The 14,688-nt window shown below is 49.9% G+C and overlaps 1 protein-coding gene across 3 annotated transcripts in view; it reads left to right on the forward strand.

The window, feature by feature from the left end:
- The first annotated feature begins 8,793 nt into the window (after positions 1 to 8,793).
- elovl5 (ELOVL fatty acid elongase 5) overlaps positions 8,794 to 14,688 on the forward strand; it is a 113,768-nt gene continuing 107,873 nt past the window's right edge. For 2 of the 3 annotated variants that reach the window (XM_068021330.1, XM_068021312.1), the window contains exon 1: positions 8,794 to 8,968. The gene's annotated coding sequence lies outside the window, so the exon portion shown is untranslated. Of the gene's footprint in view, positions 9,003 to 14,688 lie in introns of all 3 variants that reach the window. The other variant, XM_068021322.1, reaches the window with a different exon arrangement.

The following is a 14,688-nucleotide window of genomic DNA, read 5'->3' on the forward strand; positions in this document are numbered from 1 at the left end:
CTAGTCCACCACACTTGAGTAACCCATTTTAAATGACTGAAAATGACTTATAAAAATATGCAGAACCATTTGCTAGTTATATTAGTGCACAGTGGTCAGTTTCTTAGTAAATTAATACAAAGAATTACATTCAAAAGCTTTTAAAATGTGCCTATTAGGATTCTTTACACTCAAAAGAGTTAGCTTAATTTTTGGAGCCTTCTTGAAGGCCTGCAAATGAGCACAATTAGCAGATTCTCCTAATGGTGATTAATTTACTCTGGGGGTGTGGCCAGTTTTGTGGGTGGGCCTACTACCCGCGTGACTTTTTTAAAACTAGTGCAAAAAATCGGGGAATGTCGATAAGCACTGAATGTAACTTGCACTTAAAATTCCATAATCTTTTCCATGGGTTCCACTGATATCCAGCAAATTGCACTGAAGAAAACCAACACAGCCAAGTGAAAACTCTGCCCTGTTGTACTCCCCTCAGAAATTCATCTTGGTCTGTATTGAATGGGCCTCCTGGTATATGCCCCACCTGTTATTCAGTTATATCCACGTCAATCAAAATGAATAGCGGGCAGGAGGTATAACAGGCGGGTGTTTAGGTACTGCCTGCTTTGCACCACCAGCCAAGGTGAACTTCTATCATACTGTCTGTGTCTGGCAGCCTCCAAACCTACCCTGCATTGATTGCTGTTTAGTGGACTTTGTTGTAAAAACAGGGAACGTGCATGTGTAAATTAGCCTGATTCTCCCCAGCGGCAGTCTGCATCATTTACTGGTCCAACATGAACCACCAATACTTGCCTAATGAGGGGAAGGAAGTGTGATTCCCCAAAACTGGATTCACTAAGGGGGAGCTAAAAACACAGTGTTTTAAAAATTAAACCCTATTACAGTAAGACCAAGTGAAGGCTGAGAGGGAACCCTAGACCCCTTTCTCACCTTGTTGTAACACCCTACAAAGCAACAGTGACTACACTTCAAAAGTAATTAATTGGTTGTGAAGCACTTTGGGATTATTTGAGGTTGTGAGAATGCTATATGAATACAAGCTCTTTTCTTTTAACTGCAAAATCCTTTCTCCTGCCTTCTTTCTCTCTCGCTCCACCTGGATGGAAATCTTACTTGCTAAATTGAATCATAAATTCAAACACTCTTCCACCTCACTCTCCAGTAAGAAGAAGCTAGGGAATATTATTGGAAGGTAGTGCAGTCCTGTGCCCCCTATTATGATTAGGAAAGCTTGACAAGTTTAATTGACCTAGAGGACTAGATAGGCCTTCTTTTCAGTCGCATTCACTTGCTTTCCTTCACTGGAGAACAAATAGAACAGTATTGAGCCCTCGGCCCGATTTTAATTGCCTTTACCTGGTGGAAACCTGGAAGGGGCGGGGGGGGGGGGGGGGGGGGGGGGGGTGGGGAGCAGGGAGAAGGGGAGTTATAAAAAGGACAATCGTTCAGCCTATTTAAGCTGACTGCCTTCCTGTTGTGTCTGATGTTAATTGACTCTTTTGAGCAGGCAAGCCGAAAACCCACAGGAAGGAATCAGTGTCCATCTTTATATATGTAGAATGGGTCTGATGATGTTTCAATCTTGATTTTCAATCTGAAACCTCAGCCGGAGGTGCGGGGAGCAGGATTGCCTCCCCCATCAGATAAAGCTGTTGGGGGCTGGATCTTGTGCCAGGAGAGGCCCAGAAGATAAGTTTTAAAGTTTTATTTTAGGTTTTCTTGTGGCCCAGGAGAGCTGCTCTGGGCCTCACACAGATGCCTTGGGCCTCTCTTGCCAGAGACCCTAGACCCCCCCCACCCCTCCTGATCGTGGACAAAACCTTCACCCACCACACCAGCAACCCCCACCACTGACTGCCAGTGACCATTCCCATGGTGACCTCCTGCTGCTATATGCCCTCTCTCACCCTCCAGCCAGGTAGTCAATGTGGTCTGGTGGGAGTCTGCAGAGATTTATTCAAATAAGGTCCTGCCATTAAGATCTGCAGGGTATCCTTGACTCTGACCTTAGTGGGTCCATCACTCACTACTGGGCTTCTGCGCACTCTTGCTGTGCCCACTTTAAAAACTGAGACCCTGGTGTCTGACACTGGCAGCTACCCAGAACACAAGCAAGCATCCAAAATGTGGATGGGAAATGTTAATTTCTTGGAAGGTCCTGCAACCAGCATTGTCTTGGGAGTAGTGCAAGAATGACATTGTCACAGTGTGAAACTGCTGGCTTGGCCATCCCCTCAGTCAGGGATTAGTGTAACGTTAAATGTTCCAAAGTGGGAGGAAATAACTTACCAGGCATAGGGCTGATGGGAGAAAACAATATTGAAAAGCTCTGACTAAAGTATTCGGAGATGGCACTATAATGGGCCAGATTGCTGTAGCAGGGCATCTAATTGCATCTGCTATTGTTTAGACTTGTCCCTGTACTCTACAGCTGAAAGGTTTTTTTGTCCAAAATCATGAGGGGTCTGGACAGAGCAGATAAGGAGAAACTGTTCCCGTTGGCGGAAGGATGCAGAACTAGAGAACACCGATTTAAGGTAATTGGCAAAAGAAGCATTGGTAACCTAAGGAAAAACTTTTTTACACAGCAGCTGGTTAGGATCTGGGATGCACTGCCTGAGGGTGTGGTGGAGGCAGATTCAATTGTGGCTTTCAAAAGAGAATTGGATATTTATCTGAAGAGAAAACATTTGCAGGGCTATTGAGAAAAGGTAGGGGAGTGGGACTATGTGAGGTGCACTTGCAGAGAGCTGGCATGGACACGACAGGTCGAATGGCCTCCTTCTGTGCTGTAACCATTCTATGATTCTACGATTTCATTGAGATGGTGAAAGTGTGAGCTGATAATGTTGCCGTGAGGGAAACTGGGCATCTGGCAACTGAGTGAAGAGGGCAACCAACAGGATGTCTCCTCAACAAATGAGATTTGAGTACTGGGAAATAAGCAATGCAAGGACTGAGGAGAGTGAATGAGAGTGGGTGAATTCAATGTCAAATCAGGTACAGAAAGATAAATAGAAGGAAAGAAAGGTTGGATTAAGAAAGAGAGAGAAAAAAATGAGATGGAAAGGGAAAGTAAGAATTTTTTCAATTTGACATTTTTAAAATTTCTGTAAATAATTCAAAACTTGAAGTATTGAGACTCTACACCTGTAATAGTTAATTTTCAGTGTCAGAAAGGTTGCTTGGCATTCATTAACACTTATCATTAAATGGTACTTAAGCTTGTAATTGTTAGCCCTAAGTATCAGTGATGGATTTAATTCATATCTACCATACTGGCACAACTCAGACAGCAACTTCTGGCTATTTGCAATTAGCCCTGCCTCTGTCATTTGCCTGAAGTTGCTGTACCATTTAGACATAAATAATAACAAGCACCATTAGCCTCACTGTTATCTTGCCAGCAAAGCCCGGCCCAATTTTAAAGTAGCTGAGTGCTCTGAAAGGGCATCAATGCCATTGTATCCTTGCTGCCATATGGTGGTGGAAGAATCATTTCCTTGAGTATTTTTCTTACACATGCATTACCTGTTCAAGGGCATCAGTAGAGATCCCATAATATTATATTTAGGCCAGTGGGATCTCTCAATTAGCGGTATGATGTTTTGGTACTGAAGAAAATTTTAAATAGCAAATAAACACACAGGGAAACGGCTAAAAATGCACAAAATTTGATATAAACAGTATAAATGACAATTTTTTTGGGGGGGGTGTTTCCACAAGTGCCTTGAGACCAAGCTGGAGGAGAGCACAGTACAGGATTTACATATGCTCTTCCCAGCTGGTCCCTGTGTCCTAGCATTGCTCCTGCTGATCGTTCAACACTCCGCCCTCTTGGTGCAGCTTTACCGAGTCCTGATTGGAGCCGGGAGCCGCCAGATGAGTGGCGTGAGCAGGGCTGAGCTCCGGAGAGAGGAGAGGGGAGGAGAGAGGAGCATCATATTGACGGCAATTATCCACCAGGGCTCAGTGTGCAACAGCTTGCGTGTGTGTGTACATTCAGGAAATGGACATATACGTTAAAACCCAAGCATTACACACCAGAAGCCAAGCCTGCACTCTTGCAATCGGTCGATACATGATTTATTATCGAGTTATTTTGAAGCTGTTTTTGCAACAACGAAAACCCTCAATTGCAATGGGGAAAATGGTCGGCTAAAACAAGTCGTGCACCGTGTTGTTGGGGCGGCTTGCATTTCACGTTTGTGGTATTAGAAACATTAAACGGTAGCAGGTTTCTCTAACTATCCGCTGTTCGCTTGCAGAGCGCTGGCTCTCTCACTGGCCGGGGAGGATCCCCATTCCCCCCGCCGCACTCGCCTTTCAGGGGCTCTCTGCCTTTTCTCCAAGTCACTTAATGTTTAAGTTGGGTCTGGGAAGAGAAAAAGAGGGGGGGGGGGGGGAGAAAGAAATAGAGAGGCAGAAATTGAGAAAGATAAAGAGAGGGAAGGGAGAAAGTGAGAGAAAGGGAGGAGGGAATAGGGAGGAATGAGGGGAGGAGGGAAAGTGAGAGGGATTGGAGTGGAGGAATGGTAGAGAGAGGACAAATAAGAGAGAGGTGGGGAGAGTGGGGGTAGAAAGTGAAAGACAGGTAGGGGAGAGAAGGAAGGGGAGAGGGGAATAGAGACGGAGGGGAGTAGAGAGGGAGGGGAGAGAATTGGAGGGAGGTAGGGGAGAGGAGGAGGGGAGATGGGGAGGTAGGGGAGAGAATTGGAGGGAGGTAGGGGAGAGGAGGAGGGGAGATGGGGAGGTAGGAGAGAGAAAAAGGAGAGGTAATGGAGAGGAGAAGGGGAGAGGAGGAGGGGGAGAAAAGAGGGAGGTGGAGAGGAGGAGGGGGGAGAGAGGGGGGAGAGAGGAGGAGGGGGGAGAGAGGGGGGAGAGAGGAGGAGGGGGGAGAGAGGGGGGAGAGAAGAGGGAGGTGGGGGAGTGGTAGGCAGGTGAGGGAGAGGATGTGGGGTGGAGAGAGAAAGGTGGGAGGTGAGGTGGGGGGAGGAGAGGGAGATGTCGAGGAAGAGATGAGGAGGACGTGAGGGAGATAGGGGAGAGAAGAGGGAGCAGGGGAAGAGAGGAGTGGAGGATGAAGTGAGGGAGGTAGGTGAGAGAAGAGGGAGCTGGGGGAGAGAGTGAGGGAAGTGGGGGATTGAGGGAGCTAGGGGAGAGAATGAGGGCAGTGGGGAGAGTGGGAGGGAGGAAGAGGAGTGTGAGGTAGGGGAGAGAATAGGGAGGCGGGGAGAGTGGGGAGGGAGGTGGGGGAGAGTGGGGGAGGGAGGTGGGGGTGATTGGGGAGGGCGATGGAGGAGAGTGGGGGAGGGAGGTGGGGGTGGGGGTGGGGGAGAGAGTGGGGCAGGTGGGGGTGAGTGGGATACAGGAGGGAGGAGGGGCTGGGGAGACGGTGAGGGTGGTGGGGGAGAGGGTGAGGGTGGTGGGGGAGAGAGTGAAGGAGGTGGGGGTGAGAGTGTGGGAGGTGGAGAGAGAGTGGGGGAGAGAGTGGGAGAGAGAGTGAGGGAGGTGGGGAGAGAGTGGGGGTGGTGAGGAGAGAGTGAGGGCGGTGGGGGAGAGAGTGAAAGAGAGAATGAGGGAGGTGGGGGAGAGAGTGAAAGAGAGAGTGAGGGAGCTGGGAGAGAGAGTGAGGGAGGTGGGGAGAGAGTGGGGGTGGTGAGGAGAAAGTGAGGGTTGTGGGGAAGAGAGTGAAGGAGAGAGTGAGGGAGCTGGGAGAGAGAGTGGGGGGGAGGAGTGAGTGAGGTGGGGGAGAGAGTGGGGGAGGTGGGGGAGGTGGGGGAGGTGGGGGAGGTGGGGGAGAGAGTGGGGGAGGTGGTAGAGAGTGGGGGAGAGAGTGAGGCAGGTGGGGGAGAGAGTGAGGCAGGTGGGGGAGAGAGTGAGAGTGGTGGGGGAGAGAGTGAGGGAAGTGGGGAGAGAGTGAGGGAAGTGGGGAGAGAGTGGGGGAGGAGAAATGAGGGAGGTGGGGGAGAGAATATGGGGGGAGGAGGATGAGTGAGGGAGGTGGGGGAGAGAGTGAGGGAGGTGGGGGAGAGAGTGGGGGAGGAGGTGAGGGAGGTGGAGGAGAGAGTGTGGGAGGTGGGGGTGTGAGGGAGGAGGAGTGTAGGAGGTGGGGAGAGAGTGGGGGAGAGTGGGGGAGGGAGGTGGGGGAGAGTGGGGGAGGGAGGTGGGGGAGAGTGGGGGAGGGAGGGAGGTGGGGGAGAGTGGGGGGGGAGAGTGGGGGAGGGAGGGAGGTGGGGGAGAGTGGGGGAGGGAGGTGGGGGAGAGGGAGGGAGGTGGGGGAGAGTGAGGGAGGTGGGGTGAGGGTGGTAGGGAGAGAGTGGGGGAGGAGGAATGAGGGAGGTGAGGGAAGAGAGTGTGGGGGAGGCGGAGGATGAAGGAGGTGGGGAGGTGGGGGAGGTGGGGGAGAGAGTGAGGGAGGAGGAGTGGGGGAGGTGGGGGTGAGGGAGGAGGAGTGAGGGAGGTGGGGGAGAGAGTGAGGGAGGTGGAGAAGAGAGTGATGGTGGTGGGGGAAAGAATGAGGTCGGTGGGGGAAAGAATGAGGTCGGTGGGGGAGAGTGAGGGAGATGGGGGAGAGAGTGAGGGAGCTGGGGGAGAGAGTGGGGGGAGGTGGAGAGAGTGAGGGAGGTGGGGGAGAGAGTGAGGGAGGTGGGGGAGAGACTGAGGTAGGTGGAGAGAGTGAGGGAGGTGGGGAGAGTGAGGGGGGAGGAGTGAATGAGGTGGGGGAGAGAGTGGGGGAGAGAGTGGGGGAGAGAGTGAGGGAGAGAGTGAGGGAGGTGGGGGAGAGAGTGAGGGAGGTGGGGGAGAGAGTGGGGGTGGAGAAATGAGGGAGGTGGGGGAGAGAATGTGGGGGGAGGAGGAGGAGTGAGGGAGGTGGAGGAGAGAGTGGGGGTGAGAGTGAGGGAGCTGGGGGAGAGAGTGAGGGAGGTGGGGGAGAGAGTGAGGGAGGTGGGGGAGAGAGTGAGAGTGGTGGGAAAGAGAGTGAGGGAGGTGGGGAAAGAGTGGGGGAGGAGAAATGAGGGAGATGGGGGAGAGAATGTGGGGGGAGGAGGAGGAGTGAGGGAGGTGGAGGAGAGAGTGGGGGAGGTGGGGGAGAGAGTGTGGTAGGAGGAGGGTGGGAGGAGGAGGGTGGGAGGTGGGGAGAGTGAGGGAGTTGGAGTGAGGGTGGTGGGGAGAGAGAGGAGGAGTGAAGGAGGAGGGGAGAGAGTGAGGTAGGAGGAGTGAGGGAGGTGGGGGAGAGTGAGGGAGGAGGAGTGAGGGTGGTGGGGGAGAGAGTGGGGGAGTTGGGAGAGAATGTGGGGGGAGGAGGAGTGAGGGAGGTGAGGGAAGAGAGTGTGGGGGAGGCGGAGGAGTGAAGGAGGTGGGGAGATATTGAGGGAGGAGGAGTGGGGGAGAGTGGGGGAGGAGTGAGGGTGGGGGAGGAGTGAGGGAGGGGGAGAGAGTGGGGGAGGTGGGGGAGGTGGGGGAGAGAGTGGGGGAGGTGGGGGAGAGAGTGGGGGAGGTGGGGGAGGTGGGGGAGAGAGTGGGGAAGGTGGGGGAGAGAGTGGGGAAGGTGGGGGAGAGAGTGAGGGTGGTGGGGGAGAGAGTGAGGGTGGTGGGGGAGAGAGTGAGGGTGGTGGGGGAGAGAGTGAGGGTGGTGGGGAGAGAGTGAGGGTGGTGGGGAGAGAGTGAGGGTGGTGGGGGGAGAGTGAGGGTGGTGGGGGGAGAGTGAGGGTGGTGGGGGGAGAGTGAGGGAGGAGGAGGAGGAGTGAGGGAGGTGGGGGAGAGAGTGGGGGTGAGAGTCAGGGAGCTGGGGGAGAGAGTGGGGGAGGTGGGGGAGAGAGTGGGGGAGGTGGGGGAGAGAGTGAGGGTGGTGGGGGGAGAGTGAGGGAGGAGGAGGAGGAGTGAGGGAGGTGGAGGAGAGAGTGGGGTGAGAGTGGGGGAGGTGGGGGAGAGAGTGGGGGAGGTGGGGGAGAGAGTGGGGGAGGTGGGGAAGAGAGTGGGGGAGTTGGGAGAGAATGTGGGGGGAGGAGGAGGAGTGAGGGAGGTGAGGGAAGAGAGTGTGGGGGAGGCAGAGGAGTGAAGGAGGTGGGGAGATATTGAGGGAGAAGGAGTGGGGGAGATGGGGGGTGAGTGAGAGAGGAGGAGTGAGGGAGGTGGAGGAGAGAGTGTAGGAGGAGGAGGGTGGGAGGTGGGGGAGGAGTAAGGGAGGTGGGGGAGGTGGGGGAGAGAGTGGGGGAGGTGGGGGAGAGAGTGGGGGAGGTGGGGGAGAGAGTGAGAGAGGAAGAGTGAGGGAGGTGGAGGAGAGAATGTAGGAGGAGGAGGGTGGGAGGTGGGGAGAGTGAGGGAGGAGGAGTGAGGGAGGAGGGGAGAGAGTGAGGTAGGAGGAGTGAGGGTGATGGGGCAGAGAGTGAGGGAGGTGGGGAGAAAGTGAGGGAGGAGGAGTGGGGGAGGTGGAGGAGGAGTGGAGGATGGTGGGGAGAGTGAGGGAGGTGGTGGAGAGAGTCTGGGAGGTGGGGGTGTGTGAGGGAGGAGGTGAGGGAGGTGGGGGAGAGAGTGTGGGAGGAGAAGGAGGAGTTAGGGAGGGGGAGAGAGTGAGGGTGGTGGGGCAGAGAGTGAGGGAGGAGGAGTGAGGGAGGTGGGGAGAGAGTGAGGTGGGAAGAGAGTGAGTGAGGTGGGGGAGAGAGTGAGGGAGGAGGAGTGAGGGAGGTGGGGAGAGAGTGAGGGAGGTGGAGGGTAAGGCTGGGACTATCTGTGGTTAGTTGTGAGCTGTATGATGTGACGTTAGCAGGACTATAAAACAGAAAGTCAATGACATGTTGCTCTTTCCCCTGTGCCCTGGTACTGTCTGGCTGTCTGGCTCTCCTTTCTGCAGTGGGTTGTCAGGCTGAGAGAGGGAGCTGAAGTCCACTCTCTGGGCGCTGTTTCTCTCTGGGAGGAGGAGCCTCTTTTTTCCACTTCTGCTGTCAGGATTTTTATTTTTCACGAGGTGAGTGAGGAGGCATTGCTGCATTAACGTTCTTGTGAGTTCAGCCACTTATATATTGATATCTGTATATAAACATATATATAAAATGTTATCTGTTGTTCCACAAGAAGGTGACTCAGCGGGAGCGATGTAAAATGCAGTTTGGCAATGACTGGCTCGGTTTGTAGCGCGAACCGTGTGTGGACTGATTCCGGGCAGCCTGCGATCTCCGGCAGCGCACAAATGCTTTATATATTTTGCATTTCAATCGTACAAACAAGTAGATGTGTATTTGGATTTGCACTTTGTTTTGCGCCAGATGCCCAGAGAAGCTTTCTCAAAAAAAAAAGCTTTGCTTGTACTGATTGCACACAAAGCAGTGTTTCTTTAATCTCTCTCTTTGTTACTCTGGCGGAGAAAATCACTTTGCATCTTCTTTTCCAGGGTGTGCTCTCCCCCCTTTAAGTGATTCATTTACAGTCTTTTTGATGACCTGTTGGCGGATGTTGGGATTTAATATTTAGGAGACACCTAAACTTCAGTCTGGCAACGTTTAGTGTTACTGAGATGTGCATGGATAGATGATTTGAGATGCTGCAAAACTAGTAAAATAAGGCAAAGAAATGGCATTTGAAGAGTTTTGGAAAAAAAAAATGCAACAGTGCTTGTGGTGTGCAAAGTTTTTTTAAAACGTGTACAAAGGTACAATAGTAACAAACTTTCAACCCTTCTCAAGGATACTGCGAGGCTGGCATTCCACCCACTATGACTAGATAACAGTTGGATAACTGCACGGTCAAGATAACTTTCTGAATGTAGGTGAAACGTTTTGTGCCAAGGTTGGTCTCAATCAGGGATAAAGCTTTGTTTTGGCGCAGGCACAGTGTGTTTTTTAAATATTAATGTTGGCAACAATTAGAGGGGCAAAAGTGGTCTGATCCAGGATTCAAGGTCATTAAAGGAAATTCAGGGATGGCCACAGAACATTCGAGACAGTTAGGATCTGTGATTGTGCTGTACCAAATAACCCGAGTGTCAAAAAGTTTTAGTTCTGACAACCAGTTGAATAGGAATAGTAAGATACTGGTCCTGAGCTCAGCTGCTATAATCCGACAAGTTAGGAACAATGTTTCTTCTGCTGCTTTTCTGAATTTGTGTGTACTCCTCCTGAAAAAACATCCCTTTTTATTAAATTTCGAAAATATTTATTCGAATGTGAATTTTCTGTTTCTTTTCCAGTTTCATTTTCAGTCTGTTTCTTTACATCAATATTCTGGGAGACAGAATAATACATATTTCTAAGCAGTATTTTCATCTAGTTGGAAGCCTGTTTATTTCTCCCCTGGTTCTTAGTGAAATAATATTTTCTGCTGGTTCTGGTCAAAAAATTATCAGATAATTGAGCCAGTGAAAATTATGATTTTTCAATTTGGTATTTGTAATCCAAGGAGTAATTAGAAATTCAGTTAAGAGCTTTTAGAATTTGCAGTGCGCTTTTAGTATAGATTTTGATCATGTGGAGCACTGCTTTCAGTTTTGAGCACTGAACCTCAGGGTGGATATATTGGCCAGGGGTGTGGTACAGTGCACATTCACTAGATCTATCAGTTTAACATCAGTTGTGGGGATGTTACTGGAGACTGTCATCAGGGATAGGGTGGCTGAACACCTAGACAATACTGGGCTGGTCGAAAAGAGGAAGCATGAATTTGTGAAGGGTAGGTCATGTCGCACAAATCTAGTTGAACCTTTTGAGGAGGTCACTGACATGGTGAATAGTCTATAGAGGTTCTCCGTACAGACTTTCAAGGGTATGTTCCGTGCAAGAGATTGTCAGTAAAAATAAATGCACAAGGAACTGGAGGTAGCCTTTGTTACAGGAGTTAGTAATCGGTTGGGAGGTAGAAGACAGAGAATGTGTTCTGATTGACAGCAGATAACAAGTGGTCTTCCCCAAGAATTTGCATCGGAACATCCATTTTTCACCATAAATAACAGTGACTTGGATGAAGGAATAGTTGCATATCCAAGTTTGTAGATGACACTAAGTTAGGAGGCACAGTAAGTTGTGTAGACAGGAGTAGAAAGTTGCAAAGGGCCGTAGATTAAGTTAATGGGAAAAACTGTGCCAGATGGAGTTCGGTGTGGGGAAGTGTGAGGTCATTCACTTTGGATCCAAGAAAGACAAATCAGAATATTTTCTTAATTGTGAGAAACTAGGAAATGTGGAGGAGGAAAGGGATTTGGATGTCCAGGTACACAAATCACTAAACGCTAGTGGACAGGTACAAAAGGTAGCCAAAAAGATAATGGTATGTTGGTCTTTATCTCAAGGGGACTGGAATAGAAAGGGTTGGAAGTTATGCTTCAGTTATATGGAGACTTGGTCAGATTCCACCTGGAGTACTGTGTTCAGTTTTGGGCACCATACCTCAGGAAGGATGTATAGGCCGTGGAGTGGGTGCAGCATAGTCACACCAGAATGATACTGGGCTGAAGGGGTTAAATTACGAGGACAGGTTGCATAAATATGGCCTGCATTCCAGAGTTCTGTCCTAGGCCTTTCCATCCCACTCTGATTCACCTTCTATACTCCAGGTAGTATGTGTGTATCTCTACTATACTATGTAATATTGGTGCAGAAGTTCCTCAGGGTAGTGTCCTAGGCCCAACCATCTTCAGGTGCTTCATCAATGATCTTCCCTCCAGCATAATTTCTTCGTGGCCACCGGGTCAAAATCCTGAACTCCCCCGCTGACAGCACTGTGATGCACCTACACCACACGGACTACAGCGGTTCAAGAAGGCAGCTCACCACCACTTTCTTAAGGGTAATTAGGGATGGGCAATAAAAGCTGGCCTTGCCAGCAATGCCCACATCCCAAGAATAAATTTTACAAAAAGGTCAGATGTGGGGATGTTTGCTGGTGATTGCACAGTGTTCAGTACCATTCACAACTCCTAAGGCACTGAAGCAGTCTGTGCCCCCATGCAGAAATACCTGGACAACATTCAGGCTTCTGTTGATAAGTGGCAAATAATGTTTGCATCACACAAGTGCCAGGCATTGACCATCTCCAACAAGAGAGAATCTAACGACAACTTATATTGATATAGCACCTTTAACATAATAAAACGTCCCAAGACGCCTCACAGGAGCATTATAAAAAACTGAGCCACACAAAGAGACATTAGAACAGATGACCAACAGCTTAATCAAACAGGTTTAAGGACTATAATAATATATAATAATAAAAACAAGAAATGCAGGAACCACTCAGCAGGTCTGGCAGCATCTGTGGAAAGAGAAGCAGAGTTAACGTTTCGGGTCAGTGACCCTTCTTCGGAACTGTTAACTCTGCTTCTCTTTCTACAGATGCTGCTAGACCTGCTGAGTGAACAAAAGAACAAAGAACAGTACAGCACAGAAACAGGCCATTCGGCCCTCCAAGCCTGCGCCGATCTTGATGCCTGCCTAAACTAACACCTTCTGCACTTCCGGGGCCCATATCCCTCTATTCCCTTCCTATTCATGTATTTGTCAAGATGTCTCTTAAACGTCGCTATCGTATCTGCTTCCACCACCTCCCCTGGCAGTAAGTTCCAGGCACTCACCACCCTCTGTGTAAAAAAACTTGCCTCGCACATCCCCTCTAAACTTTGCCCCTCGCACCTTAAACCTATGTCCCCTAGTAACTGACTCTTCCACCCTGGGAAAAAGCTTCTGACTATCCACTCTGTCCATGCCGCTCATAACTTTGTAAACCTCTATCATGTCGCCCCTCCACCTCCGTCGTTGCAGTGAAAACAATCCATAGTTTTTCCACCCTCTCCTCATAGCTAATGCCCTCCAGACCAGGCAACATCCTGGTAAACCTCTTCTGTACCCTCTCCAAAGCCTCCACGTCCTTCTGGTAGTGTGGCGACCAGAATTGCACTCAATATTCTAAGTGTGGCCTAACTAAGGTTCTGTACAGCTGCAGCATGACTTGCCAATTTTTATACTCTATGTCCCGACCGATGAAGGCAAGCATGCCGTATGCCTTCTTTACCTTATCCACCTGCGTTGCCACTTTCAGTGACCTGTGGACCTGTACGCCCAGATCACTCTGCCTGTCAATACTCCTAAGGGTTCTGCCATTTACTGTATACCTCCCACCTGCATTAGACCTTCCAAAATGCATTACCTCACATTTGTCCGGATTAAACTCCATCTGCCATTTCTCCGCCCAAGTCTCCAACCGATCTATATCCTGCTGCATCCTCTGACAATCCTCATCACTGTCCGCAACTCCACCAACCTTTGTGTCGTCCGCAAACTTACTAATCAGACCAGCTACATTTTCCTCCAAATCATTTATATATACTACAAACAGCAAAGGTCCCAGCACTGATCCCTGCGGAACACCACTAGTTACACCCCTCCATTCAGAAAAGCACCCTTCCACTGCTACCCTCTGTCTTCTATGACTGAGCCAGTTCTGTATCCATCTTGCCAGCTCACCTCTGATCCCGTGTGACTTCACCTTTTGTACCAGTCTGCCATGAGGGACCTTGTCAAAGACTTTACTAAAGTCCATATAGATAACATCCACTGCCCTTCCTTCATCAATCATCTTTGTCACTTCCTCAAAAAACTCAATCAAATTAGTAAGACACGACCTCCCCTTCACAAAACCATGCTGTCTCTCGCTAATAAGTCCGTTTGTTTCCAAATGGAAGTAAATCCTGGCCCGAATAATCCTCTCTAATAGTTTCCCTACCACTGACGTGAGACTCACCGGCCTATAATTTCCTGGATTATCCTTGCCACCCTTCTTAAACAAAGGCACAACATTGGCTATTCTCCAGTCCTCTGGGACCTCACCTGTAGCCAATGAGGATGCAAAGATTTCTGTCAAGGCCCCAGCAATTTCTTCCCTTGCCTCCCTCAGTATTCTAGGGTAGATCCCATCAGGTCCTGGGGACTTATCTACCTTAATGCTTTGCAAGACACCCAACACCTCCTCCTTTTTGATAATGAGATGACTGAGACTACCTGCACTCCCTTCCCTAGGCTCATCATCCACCAAGTCCTTCTCTTTGGTGAATACTGATGCAAAGTACTCATTTAGCACCTCGCCCATTTCCTCTGGCTCCACACATAGATTCCCATCTCTGTCCTTGAGTGGGCCAACCCTTTTCCTGGTTACCCTCTTGCTCTTTATATATGTATAAGAAGCCTTGGGATTTTCCTTAATCCTGTTTGCCAATGACTTTTCATGACCCCTTTTAGCCCTCCTAACTCCTTGCTTAAGTTCCTTCCTACTGTCTTTATATTCCTCAAGTGCTTCATCTGTTCCTAGCCTTCCAGCCCTTACAAATGCTTCCTTTTTCTTTTTGACTCGGCTCACAATATCCCGTGTTATCCAAGCTTCCTGAAACTTGCCAAACTTGTCTTTCCAGCATTTCTTGTTTTTATTTCAGATTTCCAGCATCTGCAGTATTTTGCTTTTATTTTAGGTTTAAGAACTATCTTGAAAGAGGAAAGCAAGGTAGTGAGGTGTAGGGAGGGAATTCCAGAGCTTGGGGCCTAGGTAACTGAAGGCATGGCCACCAATGGTGGAGCGATTAAAATCAGGGATGCTCAACAGATCAGAATTGGAGAAGCGCAAATATCTTGGGAGGGTTGTGGGGCTGGAGGAATTACGGAGATAGGGAGGGGCGAGAGCATGGAGGGATTTTTTTTTTACTCAAGATGT

The sequence above is a fragment of the Heterodontus francisci genome, chromosome 3, assembly GCF_036365525.1.
Source record: "Heterodontus francisci isolate sHetFra1 chromosome 3, sHetFra1.hap1, whole genome shotgun sequence".
Classification (NCBI taxonomy): domain Eukaryota; kingdom Metazoa; phylum Chordata; class Chondrichthyes; order Heterodontiformes; family Heterodontidae; genus Heterodontus; species Heterodontus francisci.